General features: G+C 47.7%; 1 pseudogene; it reads left to right on the forward strand.

Moving 5' to 3' along the window:
• The window catches only part of LOC134376271 (guanylate cyclase 2D-like), a 115,363-nt pseudogene that overhangs the window by 621 nt on the left and 97,077 nt on the right, over window positions 1-17,665 (forward strand).

Here is a 17,665-nt window from a genome sequence, read left to right on the forward strand (position 1 = left end):
TACAAACACGTCAGCTCACCATGTACTCTCCACCAGTATCTCATTTCTGCCTCACCACAATCCTTGACCGTGGGGATTACTGGCCTTATTTTGCAGACAAATAAACGGACATTACTCAGCTGGGTAGTATAGGACCCAACCGCAGAGGTCTTGGCTCCACTCTGCCTCAACTTACAAATGGACACGTGTAGATGACAGCTTAAGAGTTGGTAGCGGTGGGCCACAGTTACATGTTTACCTGTCTGTCCTCCTGTGGGCAGGGAGGGAGTTAGATTAATTTTTATGTCTTTGGAGCTGAGCACTGGGCCTGGTACAGAACAGGTACTATATGAAGATACGCCAGGTATTTAGAATACCGCCACCTCATCAAAGGACACCTCTCAAACTTTCCCCTGCTTCTTCAACTATTATCTTGTCTGTTCAGTCACCCTGCAAAATCAGCAGGTTGGAAAGCATCATACCTGTTTCGCAGCTGTGTAAACAGGCCCAGAGAGGTTCACTGACCTGTCCAGAGTCACACAGCCAGTGAGGACAGGGACTAGACTCAGGACCCAGGTATTCTGACCCCTAGTGCCTGGCCTCTCCATGACATCATCCCTGTTGCAGGTGGGGCCTAGAAGCTCAGCAGATTAACCCAAGGAGGATAATCTACAGGGAGAGGGGCAAGACCCCCAATACTATCTTCTCCTTCCAACATGTCATCTTTCTTTAGACTTTCAAGTTCCTATCCATCAGAGGCAGCATGTGTGGACACATGGGGAGGCTGTATGGGGTAGTGGAAAGGGTTTTGCAGCCAGGCAGACTGGGCTGCAACCATACAGTGCCTTACCTGCTGTGAGGCTTGTGTGTGCCCTCACTCCTCTGCGTCTGAGTCTGTAAGCTGGTGATAATCCTAGTATTGCTCCCAACACTTCATTGTGATCATTACATGAGGTAAAGTGAAGACTCAGTCCAGGCCTGGCACACATTGGTGCACATTGCCTTTTGGTTCCTGCCCCCAATGGGTGATTTCAGGGACCACAGAAGAAAAGGGAGTTGGGACACCAGCAGATCCTAAGGAAAGGCAGGAGCAGAGGTTGGAGAAGAATCCAAAATGCATTTCCCGAGGACTTGGATTGTCTCTCAGCACCCCATCCAGGGCTCTGCTGGGGCTACAGATGCTGACCAGGCTCTCCCAGGGAATTGATAAGTGGAAGCTGGGAAGGTCCCAGAGGCCAAAGCAGGCTGAAGCAGTTGTGTTGCTTGTGACAGAATGAGGACTTGGTGTCAAATCAGTAGTACCCCTGGACAGATGGGTCACTGTCTTCCCACTCCCTCATCCTAAGGCCAGGCAGTCACCTCTTCCTGTCCAGGTGGGGCCCAGGAGGCCTGCTGCAACAGCCTCGGACTGGGCACCAGAGTGTACTTCCCAATAGAAGACTAGGACCCTGCCTGCTCCCTGTTTAAAATCCATCCCCCAGAAAGAGCTTTTCCATCCAGAGGCCCATCACTCTCCTGGAGTTCCCTGCCTTTGCACAGGCTGGTCCCTCTGACGAGAATGACAAAGACACCCTTTTTTCTTTGTCTACCACCCAAACTCTCACTGACTTGATTGAAAAGCCAGCTCCTCATGAGGCCTTCCCAGTCTAACCTGCCCCTCGTCCAGGTCACCCTCCCTCTGGGATCCCACGGCCCTGGATAGCCTCTGTCGAGGTACCAGCTCACTTCGTGGTCTGTGGCCATCTACAAATCTGTACCCAGCTCCTCACTTGCATGGGTCCTGGCTGTGTGAAGGGGGATGAACCAGATGAATGACATATCATGGTCAGAAAACGTCCTTCTGCTTGAGGAAACTTACAGGATACTTACGCTTTGCCAGGTGGTGAAATCAGGTTTAGGACCAGAGCAGACTCTGTTTCTGCCTTCTCTTGTCAATGAAATTCAAAAAATGTCTGCCCAATGTAATACATACTGTAAACCACTTCTTATTTTATTAGCATGTGTAATTCATTATCTTATTTAACATTCACAGCAGATCAGTGGAGCAGGAATTAGTATCCTCATTTGAAGGATAAGGAGACTGAGAATCAGACAGATAAAATTACTCGTCTCAGGTCCCAGAGCTGGGAAGCAATGCAGTGGGAATAAAATCCAGGTCCTTCTGACTCTAAGAGGCTGGAGCACTTGGCCTCCAGATTGGTCTCCCAGCCTACAGCAACACCTACAAGCCAGAGGAAGGTTTCTTAGAATTACCATTCCCACCCTGCTGTGCCTGTTTAAACCCTCCAGCAAATTCTCCACTGCCAGCTTCAAATCCCAGCTCCTAGTGATCCTTGGTGATTCAGCCCTGCCTTCCCTCTCTGCCTCAAGTTCAATTCCAATTCCCTACCCCCAGGATCTTGCATCTGATCACCTGTGTTGTTTACTGAACACATGGAGTGCTGCACATGCTGTTCCCTTGGTAGGGAGACACTTCATCCCTCCCCTATGAATTCACTGACTTCAAAACCCTGAGCAGCAACATCACTCAGCATCCGGGAAATGCAAATCAAAACCACATTGAGATACCATCTAACCCCAGTTAGGATGGCTAAAATCCAAAAGACTGAACGATAAATGCTGGCGAGGCTGCGGAGAAAAAGGAACTCTCATACATTGTTGGTGGGACTGCAAAATGGTGCAGCCTCTATGGAAAAGGGTATGGAGGTTCCTCAAACAATTGCAGATAGATCTACCATACGACCCAGCTATCCCACTGTTGGGAATATACCCAGAGGAATGGAAATCATCAAGTCGAAGGTATACCTGTTCCCCAATGTTTATCGCAGCACTCTTTACAATAGCCAAGAGTTGGAACCAGCCCAAATGCCCATCATCAGATGAGTGGATACGGAAAATGTGGTACATCTACACAATGGAATACTACTCAGCTATAAAAACGAATGAAATACTGCCATTTGCAACAACATGGACGGACCTTGAGAGAATTATATTAAGTGAAACAAGTCAGGAACAGAAAGAGAAATACCACATGTTCTCACTTATTGGTGGGAGCTAAAAATTAATATATAAATTCACACACACACACACACACACACACACACACACACACAAAAAAAAACCGGGGGTGAGGGAAGAAGATATAACAACCACAATTATTTGAAGTTGATAGGACAAGCAAACAGAAAGGACATTGTTGGGGGGCAGGGGAGGAGGGAGAAGGGAGGGAGGTCTTGGTGATGGGGAGCAATAATCAGCTACAATGTATATCGACAAAATAAAATTTAAAAAAAAAATAAAAAATAAAAATAAAAATTTTAGAGCAAAAAAACAAAAAAACAAAACCCTGAGCAGGAGTAGCCTCCTGTGTCAGGCCCCTCCCCCAGGTTATTCCCATGGAACCTCTCTTAAAACTTGCTTTGGCTAGGGGGCTTCCAGGGTGGGCCTTTGCACTCTTTACGAAGTATCATCAGAGCTCAGCCCAGGCTTGCCCTGATAAAGTGTGAGTGAAGTTTTAAGTGCATCCTCTGCTTCGAACCAGAAGTTATGATTAGGAAGAACATTGACCTAGACTCTACCCACCCACAACTTGTCCTTTAAAAGATAAGGGAGAAATACAGTCAACCCCCTCTCTTCCCTCCATTTCTGACTCACTCATCAGCTTTTGCCTTTCAACTGGTGGTGGAGGCAGGCTGGGTAGAAACTCTGTGAACTCGGGGCTTCCCTACATTATTGCATCTCAGCCCTGCTTCCAGCGAAGCAAATTATTCCTGGGAATTGGTCAAGTCAGAACATCAGAGTGTTTTCAGGTTCTGGGATCTCAAGCAGTCAGCCAGGAGAGGAAGGGAGGAGAGAGGCTGTCAACATCTTCCCTTCCACAATGGAAACTGAGGCCCAGAGAGGAAAAGGAAAGTGCCCACAGTTGCTTCTTTCCCAGGTTAGTGGCCTGTGCCCCACCCTCTTGTCTGCAGCGATTCTAGGCTAAGGACTGGGAGTAGGAGAAGAGGTGCTAGGGTTATATCTCTGCATCCCAGGATTAAAAGCCCAGGAATCTCCTGCCGCCCTGAGCCCTCTCTCAGTCAGTCCTGGGCTCTGCAAGTCTAGACTTATCCTAAGGGCACAGCTCTCAGTGAGGAAGGTTCGGAGAAGTTCCTGAGTCACCTCCTCGCCTGGCCAAGTGTGGGCGGGAGCCTCTCTCAGCCCAGCTCTTGCAGCACTGGTTATCCCGACCGCAGGCTCCACGCGGCAAGAGAGTTCTCAGCCCATCCCTACAGGGTGACCGCGACTCAGCAAGGATAAGCAACTTGCCAAATGCACTACAGCGGGCTAGTGGACGTCCCATTCGAAACCAGTGTGTGCAAAGTTCCCTCTTCCCTGTAGCCCAGCTCGAGCTCCAAGGAGCCGGCGCCGCGGGCAGGTCCAGATGTGGACAATCCGTCGCCTTCACACCTACCGGATCCGAGAGCTGGCCCCCACCCCGAGGGCGGGAAGCAAATGGAGAGCGGATCTCCAAGCGGAGCCGGGGGCTGGGGCCGTTCTCTCCGCCAAGCAGACACGTCTCTCTCGGTGACACACACAGACTGTCCGAGAAGCGCCGGGTTGGCAACGACAGCGCCCTCTCCTCTCCTCTCTCCATCCCCCGCCCAGGATCGGCCCAAGATCGGCCGCTTACCTTCCAGCCGGGTTCTGCAGGAGTGTTCTGCGCGCTCCCCCCAGCCCTGTCCCCGACCAGTCCCCACGCGCTGCTGATCCCTCCCCCCACCGTCCTATCCCATTCCCTCGGGGCCCTAAAGACGTCAGGAGGTGAAAGAGGGGAGGGCTGCCAGCGCCTCCCAGCCGGGCTACCGAGGGGAGGACGCGGCTGTTGCCGAGAAACCGGGAGAAAAGTTTGAAGCCAAGTAAGGGGCCCGGTGGACAGCAGCGGAGCGAGGAGTTGGGGCGGCGTCTGGCTCTTGGCACGCACACACTCCACGGACATCCAGCCCAGACACGTCGACAGGCACAGACCACGTACGCGGACACACAACGATGCGCCTACGACACCCACAACCAAACAAGGGCCCATGAAACGTGGACACCGGCGCGAAACAGCCACGCAAAGCCACGGACACAGGCACAGACAGATGCACGTCCCCTGAGCAGAATCCACAAAGACCCACAAATGTGAGATGCACGTGTCCGCACAAAGACCCCAGAGGCGCCGGCCCACGCCCACGGCCCCGGGGCAGAGCCTTTGTCTCCTGGAAGCCCTCTCCCCTTGGTCTGGGTTCCCCATTTCCGCTGCCGTCGCCCTGGGTCCGAGAAAAGTTGAGGGGCCTCGGCAGGACCCAGCCCCGCCCCCGCGCCCGGCGCCGCCCGCCCTCCGGATGGGGCGGCGAGGTTGGGGTCGGGGGTTCGGGAGCTCGGGACCTTCGCCTGCAACACCGACTCCCGCTCCGCCGGGGACACACACCCACCTGGAAGCCTACGCCGCAGCCGCCTTGGCACGCTCACCCGGGCGGCCCGGCCGCTGGCCCTCCGGCCGGCGCTTTTCTCAGCGCGGCGCGGCCCGCCCCCCGGCCCCCGCCTGCCGCCGGGCTACCCCCTGCCCGGCGCCCAGTGGCGGATCGGTCTCAGCCGCACGGCCCAGGGAGTGTCGCCGAAGTGCCGGCTTTTCCGGGCTCACTCCCCGCCCCCAGCCCGCTGGTGGAGCCGCGCCGAGCTGGGGTTCCAGCCGAGGGAGCGTCTCAAAAGTGCGCAGCTCCCGCCCACTCTACTCTGCCTCGCTCCCAGCTTCCTGCGTCCCGGATCCCTGCCTCCTCCCCCTGCGCGCCCGAGCAATCCCAGCAGATGGCCGCGCGGTCGGGAACATCTGGAGGTCGCTGGGGGGAGGAGGAGGAGGGGAGGGGGGGAGAGAGAGAGAGAGAGAGAGAGAGAGAGAGGAGGGAGAGAAAGAGAGAAAGTACTTGTTGGTGAGAAAGAGATTGGGTGGGCGAGGGTTTCCTCTTCTCGAGTTCACCTCCCCTCAGCCCCTCCCCCCTTAAAAAAAAAGAATGAAAGAGTTCCAGAGATGTTAGGGAGAGGCCAACAATCTGAAGCAGAGAAAAGCTGGATGAAAGACGAACCCATGGAGAGGAGAGAGCTGGGCTTAGGCAGAAAAACTGGCAGAAGAGAGAGAGAAAGCCAATAGGCTTATTTTTTCTTTTCTGGGGGAGCCATCGACTTCTGGTTGGATTTCCTAGAAGAGAAAGTGTGCATGTGCGTGTGCGTGTGTGTGTGTGAGAGACCAGGCAGCAGTTTGTCTATTCCTCCCTGGATAGCCCTCTCTCGCCCCTCTTTGTGCTAAAAAGGGCAGGAAAGCATCCATAGAACTTTTTTAAGTGGGGTGGGGGGGGTTGGGGGAGGAATTACTCGGTGGGTGGATACATTCCCTAGAAGAGGAGAGTTGGGTGTGTGGCGCTCCCAGTCTACAGTACCCAGCCAGTTCCTACATTGGGAAGGCTGCAGTTCTAAGGCACCTGAGAGACATCTGGTGAGGGGATTGAAAGAGCTTTGGTTTTGAGCCCTGGACCTCCCAGGAACTCCACCGGCTCCCCCAACTTTGGAGAGGGCCCTTGGGTGCAGAGATCAGGCAATATTCACCCTGCAGTGGCCCAGACATGTTGTATCCAGGTTTTTGCTCCTTCTTTCCTTACTTTTTAAAAAACAAACAAAAAGTCGTGTGTGTGTGTGTGTGTGTGTGTGTGTGTGTGTGTGTGTGTGTGTGTGTGTGTGTGTGTGTGTGTGTGTGTGTGTGTGTGTGTGTGTGTGTGTGTGTGTGTGTGTGTGTGTGTGTGTGTGTGTGTGTGTGTGTGTGTGTGTGTGTGTGTGTGTGTGTGTGTGTGTGTGTGTCGCACAGGCGCGCATATGCCTGCCTGCCTGGGGAAGAAGGCCAGCAAGTAGGGAGGTGGTGAGGGAGGAGTAGAGGCCACTACCCCAAGCCTCAGGGCAGCAAAATCAAATGTGCTGCCCAGAGCACAAAGTGGTCTTCCAAGTCCTTCCTCTGCATTCAAAGTCATTGTGTGGTCGTGGGGACTCACCCCGGCTGAGGGCTGAGACCTGTGGACCCTGCCAGTTCGGGAGGTGCAAGGAGAAGGCTGGGAGCCTGGTCTTATCTGTGTGGGAGGAGGGAGAGCTCCCCTCTCTCCTCTCTGCCCATTGTCCTCCCCCAGTTAGAATCCCAGCTTCCAGAACTGGGTGGTCTTTAGGACCTTCCAGCTCAGACTCCTCATCAAGCAGTCTTTGAAATGGTACTATAGGCCCCTTGATATCCAGTGTCCTCCTCACAGTTGGGCTTAGTAAAGGGGCTGCTGAGATTCAACTCTGCCGTAAGGAGTAAACAAGGTAGCGGGTAAAGCATTAGTCTGGCTCACAGAAAGCTCCATTGGGTGGTTGTTGTTGCTAGGATGTTTCCCGTCGGAGATTGGGGTAGAGGCTGGAAAGTCCACCAGGCTTGGGAGGAGAGGAGACAAGGGACCTGACTCTGGCTTGTCTAGCCTATGTGCCTACTGCCTGCTCCTCTCCCATAGAAGGTTCTTTTGAAGGTACCTCCTCTTCTTCTGGCGTAATGACTGTCATCGGGTGGAGTTGTGGAGTGAGTCTCAAGCTCATCATCCAGAAATGGAGAGAAAAGTACTCAACTTTTCAGGAAGCCAAGGTTGCTAGCTGCCACTGCCCTTAGTATGCAGGGTCTAGCCAACTGGACTGGAGGCTCCACTTAACATAAACGTGATAAACAACGCTTCGCCCCTTGGCTGGGTGGCAATTTCTGAGCACTGCCACATTCATCATTTCCCTTGATCTTCCCTAACTGGGCAGTGGCCTCCAGGAGCCTCAGCTGAGGAATCTCCATCAGCGTTACCCACCTTCCCCCATCCCCATCACTGTGCCTCTTGTTGACAGTCTTTCTGCCTCTAAGCTTCCCCCTCCTGTCTCCTGTCCACACTGCACCAAGAATGACCTTTCTAAACTGCACATCTGCAAAATAGATCGTGACCCTTGCCTGCTTAAAACCTTTTAATGGTGTCAACCTAAAGTAAATGACAGAGAGACTTTCTAAGACAGTTTATTTGGGAATAGCAGGGGGGATTATAGGCACAACTAGGAAGCTGGGGTAAGGAGGAGCTTTTAAAGACAAAAGGAGAAGTACTGGTAAGTTGTTCTGCAACAAAGACAACATTGGTTACAGGGGCTTATTGCAGGAATTGATGTCAGTTCATTAGTGAAGTTAGTGTGTCATGCGAGTGTTCTTGTGCGAGTGGCTAGCTGTCCTTGTGAGGCTAGCTGTCCTTGTGTGACTCATGTAGCAAGTTGTGGTTTGAAAAAAATTTCTGTGGTATTTTTGGTATAGGCATAATGTGAGTGCCCCTTCTTCATGGCCTCCCGGTTCCAGTTTGTTTGGTTTTGACATAAGTGACTCCATATTTGTATTGACAACTTTCACAATGGCAAAAGCCAAACTCCTTGGCTTGTCATTTAAGGCCCGTGTGATATGCCCTCCTCACCCTCACCTCTTCAGTATCAGTTCTTGCCTCCCCCTCTTATACATCCCAAGCTCTAATCCTCTAGTCACATGGAAATAAGGGGGAAGGAGATGAGAGAGGGTAGCGCTTCTGCATTCTTCAAGTCTCTGTTTAATGCCCCCTTCCCCAGGAGGCCCTCTGTCTGGCAAATTTGGTCCCTCCTTCTATGATGTTGCCATACCCTTTGTACATAAGCACTGTCATTTTCACCATTCTCTCCACCCTCTTTGTGGTCATCCTGGCCACTGTGGCATGCTGGGGACTATGCTGGATATTCTTAGGGTCATTACATCATTTAATCCCAGCAATAACCACCCTAGATTGATTGTGGTGAGACCCAGAAAGGGCAAGAGATCTGTCGGGTTACACAGCATATTCTCTGCAGAGCTAGAACAACAGCTAGGGCTCTAGGGCTCTTTCTACTACCTCATAATCTCCGCAAGAAGTGTGGTATGGCAGAAAGTCCTTGAACCTAAGGGTCCCGTGTGTAAATCATCGCTCTATCCCCGGCTAGCTGTGGACCTTGGGCAAGTCACTCGCTCCTCCAAGGCTTAGTTTCCTTACATGTAAAATGGGGATAAATATGGAGCCCTACCTCACAGGGCTATTAGGAAGATCAAATGAATGAATGCAGATGCAAATGTGTTGTAAGCTGTAGGGTGCTGTATGCTTTTAATAGAGTTACCTGACCAGTCATATGTACCGTGGCTGAGGGTGACCGGTTAAGGATCTCTTTTCTCGCAGAACTCTCAAATGGAGGTCAAAAAGCACTATTAGTCCCTTTGTCTACTTTGCTCATTTCCCACACTTTGAGAAAGGTCCTTCTTTTCTCTCCGTTATCATAGCTGTCAAGCCTGACCGCAGAAAACCCTCCAAATCCAACATATCTCCATTATCCTCCAGGATCTTTTATTTTACTTGCCACATTTTCTTTTCTTTTAATTTATAAAGAACAGAAGTTTATTTTCTCACAGTTCTGGAGGCTGGGATATCCAAGATCAAGGCACTGGCAGGTTCAGTTGTCTGGTGAGGGCTGCTCTCTGCTTCCAAAATGGCACCTTGTGTCTGCATTCTCCAGAGAGGAGACACTCTGTCTTCATGTGGCAGAAAGCAGAAAGGCAAGAGGTCTCTTTTATGAGGGCCTTAATCCCATTCATGAGGGAGGAAGCCCTCATGACCTAATCACCCCTTAAAGGCCGTCTAAATACCATCATGTTAAATGTTTTTCATTTTTTAAAATTTACTTTTTTCATTGTACGTGTTTGTGGGGTACAATTTGTTGTTTCAATACATGCATATATTGTATAATGATCTAATCAGAATAGTTAGCATATCTATCACCTAAACACTCACCATTTCTTTATGGTCGTAACATTCACGATCCTCTTTTCTGGCTATCTTAAAATATACAATACGACATTACTAGCTATTGTCACCTTAGGGCACCAGAACTTATTCTTCCTATCCAACTGTAACTTTGTAACTTTGTACCAATCTACCAACCTTTCCCTGCCCCCCACCCCCCACCCTTTCCCAACCTCTGGTAACCACTATCCTACTTTCTCTTTCTCTTTTTCTTTCTTTTTAATTCATTTTTCTTAATTGACTCCTGATAATTGTATATATTTATTGAGTACAATATGATATTTGGATACCTTCATAAATGTGCGATTATCATATCAGGGTGCTTAGTATATCCATCACCTCAAACATTTGTCACTTCTTTGTGTTAAGAACATTCGTTAAACATCATCTCCTCCAGCTATTCAAAGATACACGGTACTTTGTTAACTGTAGTCTCCCTATATTGCTATCGAACACTAGATCCCATTCTTCCTGTCTCTCGAATGTTTTGTATCCACTGACCACCCCTCCCACGCCCACCTCCCCCTTCTCTTCTGCATTTTCTTCTTTACAGAAGTCAGAAGCTGGCAGGTCTAAAGTTAATAGAGCATCAGGACCATGTGAAGAAATAATAGAAAAGAAGAGCTAGAAGAAAAATAATGTATCTCCAGCCACCTTTCTGAATCTATAGACCTGAGTTGGCATGTGGCATGTTGTGTTTTTTAGAAGCTCCTTTATGATTCTGACATCAGTATGAGGACTGGGGGACATGGCAGAATGCCTTAGGGTTGGCAGAGTCCTTCCACACATGTTCTCATTTTTAAACCTCTGAGCAAACTTCTTGGATAGTCAATTGTCACCTCCATTTTACAGATGTGGAAACTGAGACTCAGAAGTGACTCATCCAGGGTCACACAGCTGGAACTCAAAACTAGCTTACTGAAAACCATTCCTCTGCAGGGCAGAATTCTGTGCACAGGCTTTGCTGGTTATCTCAGCAGTCACTGAATGATGAATACTCCTCCTCTCCTACAAAATCAAATGCTTCCCTAAATATTTCTCTCCCACTCTCACACCTCCATTCTTTTTCCCCTGCTTGGAATGCCTTTCTCAGCCCAATCTACCAGCTGTAGTGCTCACTGTCTTCCAAGCTCTGCCATCTCCTTCACAAAGACAAGTACCATTTCCTACAGTTTATCTTCCTTTCAGCCTGGAAGCACCTGGATTGTGCCTCAGGACAGCCGCCTCTTCTGCCTCCTGCCTCAATTTGAAGTTTCAGCATCCCCCGCTGTTGGGGTTCTCTGCACATTCTGCCAGTTCCTTGCTGCCTCCTGGTCTTTGATCCTCTTTGCTTCCTACAGAAGTACTCCTTGCCCTGACCCATCTCTTACTTATCATTCAAAATTTAGCTCAAGTATCACCTCTTCCAGGACGCCTCCCTTAACCTCCCCAATCCCTAACTCTAACATTGGGAGTCCTTCCTCTGTGCTGCCATGGTATACTGAGGATACCTCTTTTAATGAACAAGACTGTTCATTCATTCATTCATTCATTATGGCAAAGTTCAGACTTTGGAGCCAAACTTCTCATGTTTGAATCCCACCTTAAGAGTGAGCAAACTCGGGCCGGCCCGTGGCTCACTCGGGAGAGTGCGGTGCTGATAACACCAAGGCCCCGGGTTCGGATCCCATATACGGATGGCTGGTTCGCTCACTGGGTGAGCGTGGTGCTGACCACACCAAGTCAAGGGTTAAGATCCCCTTACCGGTCATCTTTTTTTTTAAAAAAAAAAAAAAAAGAGTGAGCAAACTCTTAAACTTCTCTCCACCTTACTTTTCTTATCTGTGAATAGAGGAAAACAGTAGTCTCTATCTTGAAGGTTGTTGTAAGGATTAAATAAATTAATCCATGTAGAATGTGTGGGACAGTGTCTGGAATACAGTAAACACTTGATGAATGTTGGCTACTACTTTTATGATTTATTAATTCATTCTGCAACAGAGGAAAAACACTTGTAAACTGCATAGGGAAGAGAATTCTGAGAAGACAGCAGAGTAGGAAGCATCAGAAATCTGTCTCCCCACTTAGACAACAAGTGCATTGGCTGAGTCCGTCTAATGTAACTGTTTTGGAACTCTGGAGTCTATTGAAGGTTTCAAACTTCCAGGGGAAGGCTTGCACAGTAAGTTGTGGTTAATTTCAGCCCTTAACACAGTAGCAGCTACCCACACTCCAGCCCTGTGGCTGACAGCTGTGGATATGTTCCTAGAGCAACTTACACACAGCTTGTGAGAGCCAGGGTGGGCAAAAAGGACCCTGTACTAAATTTTGGGGATCTGAACTCTGGTAACTGACTGCTGCTTCTGTTCAAAAAGGTGCAAACAAAGAAGCAGGCAGCCATTGTTGATGCACCTCCTGCATGGCTGCAAGACCCTCCTCCTCTACTTCCAGAGGACTTAAAGGGTCCATGCCTTTTCTTCCCTTTATTTTTCTTTTTTTCCCTCTGGGAACCAGACATTATAGACTAGGACATTCAAAAGCAACTTCATGTACAGGGAAAATTACAAAGTGACCACATATTCCCAGGATAAGTTGCAGGCTCAGAAAAGACCTGAGAAGACCTTAAGTTTATATCTCAGGCTGATTCTTGGCACAGAGACAGTCTACAACAACAACAAAATAACAAAAAATAGTGAACCCTGGGGAAAGGAGAGAATCTGATTTCCAGAGCTACCACATTATTAGATTTGAATGTCAGTTTTCACCAAAATATCACAAGGCACACAAAGAAACAGGAAGGTATGGTCCATTCAAAGGAAAAAAATAATCAACAGAAACTGTTTCTGAAAAAGACATGATGGCAGATCTACTAGACAAAAACTTCAAAATGGCTCTGATAAAGATGCTCGAAGAACTAATGGAAGATGTGGAGAAAGTCAAGAAAATGATGTATGATGATGTATTAACAAAATGGAAATATCAATAAAGAGATAGAAAACCTAAAAAGAAACCAAAAAGAAATTCTGGAGCTGGAAAGTACAATAACTAAAATGAAAAATTCAATGGCAGATTTAAGCAGGCAAAAGAAGTAATCAGTAAACGTAAAGACAGAACAATGAAAATGGTCCTATCTATTCTAGGGAACAGAAAGAAAAAAAGACTGAAGAAACATCACCAGAACCTAAGGGACGTGTGGGATACCATCAAATGGACCAACATATGCATTATGGGAGTGTTAGAAGAAGAGAGAGAAAGGGACAGAGAGAATATCTGAAGAAATAATGGATGAAAACTTCCCAAATTTGATAAAAGAAATAAATGTAAACATCCAAGGGGCTCAATGAACTTCAAGTAAGATGAACTCAAATAGATCCACTGTGAGACATGTTATAATCAAACTGTCAAAAGCCAAAAACATAGAATCTTAAAAGCAGCAAGAGAGAAGCAACTTGTCATATACAAGTAAGATTATCATCAAATTTCTCATCAGAAAGTTTGAAGGCCAGAAGGCAGTGGGCTGATACAGTCAAAGCACTAAAAGAAAGAAAAAAAAAAAAAAAGCCTGTCAACCAATGATCCTATATCTGGCAAAACTGTCCTTCAAAAGTGAAGGAGAAATTAAGATATTGCCAGATAAACAAAAGCTGAGGGAGCTTATTACCACTAGACCTGCCTTGCAAGAAATGCTCAAGAGAGTGCTTCAGGGTGAAATTAAAGAACACTAGGCAATAACTCAAAGTTGTATGAAGAAATAAAGATCTCAATAAATGTAAATACATGGACAGTTATGAAAGCTAATACTGTATTGTTGTAACAATGGTTTATAACACCACCTTTTGTTTTCTACACAATTTAAGAGACTAATCATTTAAAAGGACTCTTAGTTTATATTTTGGTCACACAATAAATAAAGATGTACTTCTGTGACATTAACAACCAAAAGGGGTGGGCAGAGCTGTTAAGGAGACAGAGTTTATGTATGTTGTTGAGGTTAAGCTGGTATAAATTCAAATTGGAATATTCCAACTTTAGGATGTTAAATGTAATTCCTATGGTAACCACAAAGAAAATAGCTATAGAATATATACAAAAGGAAATGGGAAAGGAACTTAAATATTTCACTACAAAAAAAAAAAAAGTCAACTAAACACAAAAGAAGATGGTAATGCAGGAAATGAGAAACAAGAGTGCTATGAGGCATACAGAAAACAAATAGTAAAATGACAAAAATAAATCCCTCCTTATAAGCAATTATTTTAAATGTAATTGGATTAAACTCTCCAATCAAGACCCAGATTGGCAGAATGAACAAAAATACATAATCCAACTATAGGCTCTCTAAGAGACTCACTTTAGATCCAAAGACACAAATAGACTGAGAGTGAAAGGATGGAAAAAGATATTCCATGCAAATAGTAGCCAAAAGAGAGCAGAGGTGGCTGTACTAACACAAGACAAAATAAACTTTAAATACAAAAATTTTATAAGAGACAAAGAAGGACATTATATATTAATAAAGTTTTAATACAATAAGAAGATACAACAATTATAAACATTTACACACCTCATAATAGATCATCAAAATATATGAAGCAAAAACTGACAGAATTGAAGGGAGAAATAGACAGTCATATAATAATAGTTGGAGATTTCAATGCCCCACTATCCCTAATGAATAGAACCAGACAGAAGATAAGTAAGGAAACAGAGGACTTGAGCAACAGAATAAACGAACCAGATCTAATAGACATACACCTAATGGGTATATAGTTTCAGTTTTACAAGATGAAGAGAGTTCTGGAGATGGACGGTGGTGATGGTTGCACAACATTATGAATGCATTTAATACCACTGAACTGTACACTGAAAAATAGTTAAGATGCTAAATTTTATGTTATGTGTATTTTATTTATGACAATAAAAAAATTGAACAACAACAAAAAAACTGAACAGGGAAAATGAGGCAGGAGCCTTTTTGCAGGGCCCAGAAGAACATGGTGTGGGTTGTGGGAGGCTTGGAAGGCCCAAAGAGAAAAAAATGGAAGGTGACTTGGCCCTTTGGTTGGGGGAGGGCACTGAATAGAGAGGGAGACTCCCTCAGCTAGAGCCATTGGTCTGGTCAGCTTTCTGGTTAGGAGACTCTGGCTTGTAAAGAAGCAGTAGGTTGTTAAGTCTAATCTATCAAGGCCTCAGCCTCCAAATTTCCCACTTTGGTTGTGGTGGTAGGAGGTCAGGAACAATTTGTCTCCTGACCCACTGCCAGAGCTGGTCTCCTTCCAAGAGGCCAGGCCCACACCTGAAGAGCTGCCCTTCCCTACCTAGGCTTTCAAAATTCCTCTGACCCTGGAACCTGTGCTCCCATCCCTGCATCCAGGAGCTAGGCTGACCTTCATGTTCAGATAGGATGTGATGTTCCTGTCACCATGGAGTCAGCATGGGGGCTGGATGGCCTTGAGGATCAGATGTCAAGCATCCCACCTCATTGCCTCCCTAATTTTACAGGTGGGAGACTGAGGTCCAGTGAGGGGGAGTGACTTGTCCAGGGTCACAGAGCTAGTAAGCAGGAAGGCTTCTAGCCTCCCAGTGAAGAACTCTTTTTACCTCACTACATTGCCACTGTAACTACATATTCCCCTTCATCCATCCCATCCTTCCATACATCTGTCCTTCTGTGTTTACTCTCTGTCCGTCCATCCATCCATCCATGCTTTCATCCATCCAACAAATGTTTATCTGCTGAGCCTCTAACACATTTCAGATCTTGTGCAGGGCCCCAGGAGCTTATAGATGGGGGTGGGCATACTGACAGACATATCTTAGGTCCTAACGAGTTTTGGATGCCTGCTACGTATCTGTGCAGAGTACACAGAACAGTGAGGGGCCAGGCTCTAGCCAGAGCAGTCAGGAAAGATGTCATTAGGGAGGGCATGGCTGAGAGAGTCCTATTGGGCATAGAGGGGATTATGGGCTTAGTGAAGATGTTAAGGGCATTCCAGGCAGCAGGAGCAGCACAACCGAAGGCTGGAGGGGACAGTGTGGAGCAACAAGTGGCTCAGTGTAGCTGCGGTACAGGAATGAGGGGCCCAGCAAGGGACGGGTGCGAGAGGAGGAGAGCAAATCATGGGACAGAGAGCCCAGTGGGAAGGCTGAGGTGACAGGCCTAGGTGCCACAAGCATGGGAGCTGCAGATGGTCTCTACATGGTCAGGTGTTCATCTGAGAGAGTTCCAGTGTCGGGAAGGCTCCCATCCTGTTACCTGCTGGTGTCCTCCCTGAGGCCTGACAACTCTCTCTTGTTTACACCGCCCCCACCCCCCACCATGCACACACTCCTGCCCTCTGCTGTCTGTCTGTCCTCTGTCCATCTCTCTCTCTTTTTTTAGCATATCAGTAGTTGTCAGTTACCTGGGCCCTCCCCTGCTTCCTCCTTGTCCTGTCTCCCTAACAAGGACCAGATCATGTCCTGCCACCACACTCTGCAGGCACAGAGCCTCCAACACGGGATTCCAGTCCTGGCTTTACTGCCAACTGACCCTGGCAAGAACAGTTCATTAATAACATATTTGCAGAGTGATTTCCAGCTGACAAAGCTCTTCTGACCCAGTCTCATTGGCTCCTCACTTTATAGGGGAAGTTGTGTTGTCTACACCAGGGCCCAGATACAAGGGCCCAGGAAACTGCCTGACTAGGTTGAGTTCTTGAGGCCCAATGAACTCCGAAACTTTGTTATCATGCTTGGTTGTGTTGTGTTGTTATATAATTGTGTGCAAAAGGCTGTGGGATCAATTTATAGCCTCTGTCCCAGGACAAACAGAACTCCAGAATGATACTCCCATGGAAGGTTACTGTCTGAGAACATTAAAATCAGTCCTAGCCATAAGCAAACAAGTTCCATTATATTGTTTTTGATTACAGCCCATAGTAAGAAATGCATTTTATCACACGACTGGGAAGACACACACACACAGAGACACACACACACAGAAACACACACACACACACGCACACGCATGCACACTCCTGAAACAAAAGTTTGACAGACAATACTACTCTTACCACATATAATACACTCTGATATTTTATTTTCTATCCTATTCTACTCCATTAAGAATAACAGTGGTGGTCATCATCCTGTAAATTGATTTCACATCCCTCTTACAGGTTACAATACGAACTTTGAAAACCTCTGTTTTAGTCTCTCTTATGTTAAAACAAAACAAAACGAGGCAAAAGAACAAATGAATACCTCCTCCAGCCTAGTGGCTCTGCAGTCACTACTTTCTGTGTAAGATGAAGAGACGGGAAGAGACATTACATCAGACTCTGGGCTGAGAACACACACCAGACCCTCCCAGTGGGCCCTGGTCCCACACTCACCATCAGGGCTTTGCCCCATCGCCTCTGCCAGCCTCTGCTCCTCATGTTCTTAAGGACTACAAGGTGAGGTCCCACCTGCCCATCTAGCCTCATGTCCCACCACACATCTGCCCACTCTCAGGCACAGCCAGTGGTCACCCCTACTAGATGACAGGCCCCCACAATGCAGTGCTTCCTCTAAGCCTTTTTTCTGACTGTTTCCACTACTCAGAGAGCCCTCTCCTCTTGTCCCCAAAGATTGAAATCCTGGGTGTCTTCAGTTAAAGACCTAGGAGTTGGGAGGTCAAGGTTTGTCCTCAAAGCCAGGGCCTTGGGAGAGGAGAAAGTGGGATGTTCTAAGTTTGGAGAGGCAGGAAGCAGAGCATGGGTGGTGGAGGAGGAGGGAGGCTGGGGACGAAGGGAGAGGACAGGGTGAAAGGGCAGGGC

Source organism: Cynocephalus volans, chromosome 4 (genome assembly GCF_027409185.1).
Source record: "Cynocephalus volans isolate mCynVol1 chromosome 4, mCynVol1.pri, whole genome shotgun sequence".
Lineage (NCBI taxonomy): Eukaryota > Metazoa > Chordata > Mammalia > Dermoptera > Cynocephalidae > Cynocephalus > Cynocephalus volans.